Raw genomic sequence first — 5,080 nt, 5'->3', positions numbered from 1 at the left:
CTTCATTTTTGTAATCGAAATGAATTCATTACTGTTCTGAAGTGAAATAAAATTTTTCCTTTTCAAATATAAAACAAAAGAAATATTTTTTTCTTCATCTTTTAATCCCCAAACGATGTGTTATAAAAAACGAAGCCATCTGGTGGCGAAACGGAGTTCGCCGGGTTTGCTAGTATATATGTATACATATATATAATTGGCTCATACACCCTTCTTGGGTGTTTGGCCGATATCCTCCTCCTACTTGTGGCATGCGTCTTGATATTGTTTTACAAATGGAGGGACCTACAGTTTTAATCCGACTACGAACAGCAGATATTTTTTTTATGACGAGATTTTTCATGACAGAAATACACTCGAAGGTTTGTCATTGCACGTATGCAATAAGCGATTCCCGTTAACTAAATGGTACCAAAGAGTACTGCCTTATTATAACCTTAGACGTCAGAATTGCATTTAACTTTGCAAACTGGGCGAAAATCTTAGTCGCCCTAGAGCGAATTGAGATCTCCACGTACATAAGGAGAATACTGCGTAATTACTTTGATGGCCGAATTCTATGGTACAGTACATCAAAGGGACGAAACAAGGTTGAAGTAAGCTTGACCCCAGCGGGTCAGGGGCTAGAATTTGCACGAGGTAGGGTATGCCTGTCGTAAAAGGCGACTAAAATCTAAGGTGACCAGTTCCTGAGCCGTATGGCAGCTCAACTGGTAGTGTCGTCGGGTACAAGGTCTGACCGAAGACTTAATCTCGGTACCACGAGGAACAGAAGGCCTCAGAGTTCGCTCTAGCCCGAAGCGTCAGAAACAGAGAGTGCGGTATAAGAGAACAGGCGTACAAAGGGTAGCTATTTCGATGAGGTTTCTGTTTTAAAAGCGATTCGGCGCCGCCTTCAATAAAAAATAAATAAACGTTAACTTCACCATGTACGAGCATGGTGAACAATAGAAAAATCCAGGAGCGACTGGCTCATAGTAGGCGGCTACCTGGTCAGCGTCTGTTCTCCATGTTAGGAGCGGCTGTCTTTTCGATGATGTGTAGTGGCTCGCGAGCCATCAGGATTGATTCTATGTAGTAAGATCCTGATTACGGCATACTGGAGTTGAAGCAGATTGTAATTGGGCTGAGGTAGTGGATCTCTGAGATCTGAGTAAGTGGAATGGAATCCAACTGAAACGACTCCCAGAAGGGTTCGCTCCTTCTCCGTCCTACTAAAACTTTGCAAGTCCAATGCCTGTTGCCATTGGTGGCCCCGTAGGTTGGGTGGAGATGGTTCTATAAGTTCCGGCCTGAAGCATGGCTCTGAACACTGTACCTCACTGTACCATGGGACTTACGGAAACTACGTATACATTCTGTCCGAAAAATATCGGCAATTGTTCATTTAAAAAGTGCGCGTTACACACATATCAAATTTTTTTCTGAAATTTTGGTACAGCTGTCCTCTTTAGTGTCGCAGAGTTTGAGCGTGATCTGTCAATTATCTTGTTTTTGGCATTCAATTATATCAGGAAACCGCAGGTGTGCTCTGCGATTTTTACTATGGATAAAAATATCAATGAAAAAATTTTTCTTAAATTTTATGTTTTGAACGGGAGTTTACGAGTGGTATACGGCTTTTGCAGAGAGCCGAGAAGTCGTGGAAGATTTACCTCGATCTGGTCGCCCATCAACGTTTTCAATGGATGAAAACATCGACAAAGTCAAGGAAATGGTGCTGGAAAGCCATCATTTAAGTTTGAGGGAGGTAGCTTTGCAGGTGATGAGACCTGGGTATATGAGTTTGACATGCAAACTTGTCAACAATCGGCTGAATGGACCACGTGAACCACGTCAAAGTCGGTCAAAAGTGAAAGACATGCTACTCAATTTCTTTGATTATCATCATGTTGTGCACTCGGATCTCATTCGAAATGATTCTACGGTAAATAAAGAATATTACTTGAAAGTTATGCGACGTTTGAGAGAGAATGTGCGTTGGAAACGGCCCAATTTATGGAAAGAAAACTCACAAGGCTCATATTGTGAACACCTTTTTGATCAAAACTCGACAAATATCATCGAACAACCACTGCATTCGCCGGATTTAGCCCCCTGTGACTTTTTTCTTATCCCAAAATTTAAATTGCCACTCCGCGGACGCCGCTTTGAGTTGATAAAGGCCATTAAGGAGAACTCTCTGAAGGAGCTGAAAAAGATCTCTTCAAACGCGTCTAAAATTAAAAGGTGTTTTGATGACGGTATATGTGTGTTGCCTATTCTGAAGGCGACAAAAAAAATGTTGATGATTAAACAATTATTTGACGGTTTATTGAACAATTCCTCGTACTTTTTTGACAGAATGTACTAGCGGAGATAGCGGTGATGAGTTGGGACGGATGAAGCATGCACACACAAATAAAACTTGCAAATAAAAACGAAGAATAATAACAGGAGGCTCAAATGGAGCAAACAACAAAGAGAAGGAAACACCAGTGGGTATATTCAACGGAAAACCCGCTGGAGAAAGAAAAAGTGCAACTGAAAAGGAGAAATACTATAAGATAAAATGATGAGTCTAGGAGAAGCTATTGTCTCTCTTCTGGAGTACTACAAAGGCCGTCACAATGTGCACCATGAAATCAAAAAGATCGGTTCACTTATAAAAAAGAGGCACACCGAAACTATTATGGTGATGAAAGAATATGAAAAACAACAGACAACTCCAAAAAAGAATACGCGAAAAACGTCAAGCGCGAGCTTTGCAAGAAAAGAACGTTTCGGTAAAAAGGACGAAAACAGAAACAGTTCCACAATGCAAGGAACTGGTAACCCGCTCGTGGACGCATTATCACCTGCGGCAAAAAATTGTTTGCAACGGCGACGATTCAACAGACAAAACCAATACAGACAGGAAATAAAGACAGGAAATAAAGACCAAAATGCCAGCTGGATGGTTGTCATATCAAGAAAAGAAGCCGCCCAAATCAATGAGGACATTCTGCGCAAAGTAAAAGCATCGGACTCTCGGAGAAGATGTAAAAACAAACCAGTTTCAAATAAACAACAAATTTGTGTATTTTTCCTAGAATAAAATTTTTAATAACTTTAATTGTTTCTCAAGATACAAGTTATCGCGTGAAACATTAGTGGTTGTGTGAATAATTTTGTCCGTGTGTGTATGTACATATCGATATTCACACATTGACACCTCGTATCTGCCTTGTTTACCATACGCTTCCACCGCGTAATAGCAATGTGAGGAGACACGATTATTTTTGCTAGTAAAGTAGGTATAATTTAAAATAGTTATGGGACATGTTTATGTTGATTTCTAATTTTTCCCTGCATTTCTAGATACTCAAGTTAATTTTAAGTTAATTATTTACATATGAAGTATTTTTAATTTAATTTTTTTGAAGTGAAAACTTCTTTAGAATCGTTGGGAGTGATTTGAGGAAAAGTGAAACGAAAAAGCGACCCTCTTGGCTACGAAGCGTTATATTATATGTTGATATAAACGTAGCGACGAACTAAATAAAAATAACTTTTATTTTTTCTTGTGATTCGAACCAAGGATTTTGGATCGGAAGCTCACATTGCTAGTCGCTCGGCTACCGCGCCATGCTGTCGTCGCTGGCCTGAAAGTTATTTAGTTACGAAGCGTTATATTATATGTTGATATAAATAATTTTTGTGAGCGTGTAATTCTCAAAAGGTTTATTAGAAAATCTATTGACTAGGTAGTGTGGTATCTGTTTTTATCAGCTTAACATCTGATAGATCCTCCATCGGAGGACAACAAATGTTAAACTGATTTTTGGAAATGGGCGGAGTGTTTTAGGGGCTTGCTCTCCACCTCTGCCACGGGTTGGCGCGGTATTGCAGTACCGCTGGGATTTCGGCCTTGAATAAATACAAGAAGAAATATATTAATATATTTAGCTTTGGTGGGAAGAGACATAAATTTTTATATGAATACAAGTAGACGAAAATGGAATTTTTTTTTTTTTAATTTGCATTGCAGGACATTTCTGATTATTTATTGAAAACAGTTTTTTTTATTAAAATTGATTATAGAAGAAAATTGAATTTTTTCCAAGGTGAATTCATACACTAAGCTAAGTAAAACGTTTCGTAATTCAATTTTATGTTGACATCCAAATGTACACGGCGGAAGAAAAAAATAACAAATCAGCTGTGTTATTGCTACCACCTCCAAAAGATTCGCCTTGATTTTTCATATAAAAATTATAAATATCATCACTTGTGACAACTGTACCCAGTCGGTCGACAGTGTGTGAATCATCTTTAAATTCTGCAAGAATACCCTAACCTGCGCAGCGCACAGTAAAATCGACACAAAGCTGAGCGCAGAGCACAATCGTACAAACACACTAACGTACATACATACATATATACGCTCGAATACATTTTCTTACTGTGCTCAGCCAAGGCTGGTAGTCATGCACTGTGGCGATATGAACGCACAAATGCACATACACAGGCACGAACATGAAATCAAACAGCTCGCCGTGTTTAAGTGAATCGGTATAAATATTTCGTACATTAATTTTTGTGAGCGTGTAATTCTCAAAAGGTTTATTAGAAAATGTAATGACAAGGTAGTTTGTTGGTTGTGTATGGTTATCGCTTCTCGGCCTTATCGCTAAGATCAAAGTGATCAAATGGGCGGAGTGTTTTAGGAGCTTGCTCCACCTCTGCCACGGGTTGGCCCGGTATAGCAGTACCGCCGGGATTTCGGCCTTGAATAAATACAAGAAGAAATATACAAATACATTTAGCTTTGGTGGGAAGAGACATACATTTTTATATGAATACAAGTAGACGAAAATGGAAGAAATTTGTAAGTCTGTTTCTTCGGTCCGTTTGGGTATTTTTTTTGACAACATCGAAACCAAAGCATTTGTATCATATTTTATCTATCATAAGCCACTCGTACATTTGTTTAAATTGAAAACATTGAGGATGAATAATGATAAAATGAAGAAAATAAAATATGAACTTTATAGCAATATTATAATGAACCTATAATTATCCCGCTCCTAATGCTGCTTTCGTCTTATTCTCTCTCAGT

At 38.6% G+C, this 5,080-nt stretch overlaps 1 non-coding gene and 1 pseudogene across 1 annotated transcript; both read left to right on the top strand.

Annotated features, from left to right (window-relative positions):
- Positions 1–3,701: 3,701 nt before the first annotated feature.
- On the top strand, positions 3,702–3,897 carry LOC129250910 (U2 spliceosomal RNA). Its single transcript, XR_008582846.1, has one exon. It is a non-coding gene; the product is annotated as a U2 spliceosomal RNA (small nuclear RNA).
- Positions 3,898–4,631: 734 nt separating this feature from the next.
- Positions 4,632–4,757, top strand: LOC129251036 (U2 spliceosomal RNA; annotated as a pseudogene).
- Positions 4,758–5,080: the final 323 nt, after the last annotated feature.

Source organism: Anastrepha obliqua, chromosome 6 (assembly GCF_027943255.1).
Source record: "Anastrepha obliqua isolate idAnaObli1 chromosome 6, idAnaObli1_1.0, whole genome shotgun sequence".
Classification (NCBI taxonomy): Eukaryota; Metazoa; Arthropoda; class Insecta; order Diptera; family Tephritidae; genus Anastrepha; species Anastrepha obliqua.
Note: the sequence above shows the minus strand (reverse complement) of the source record. Positions and strands in the feature narration are given on the sequence as shown.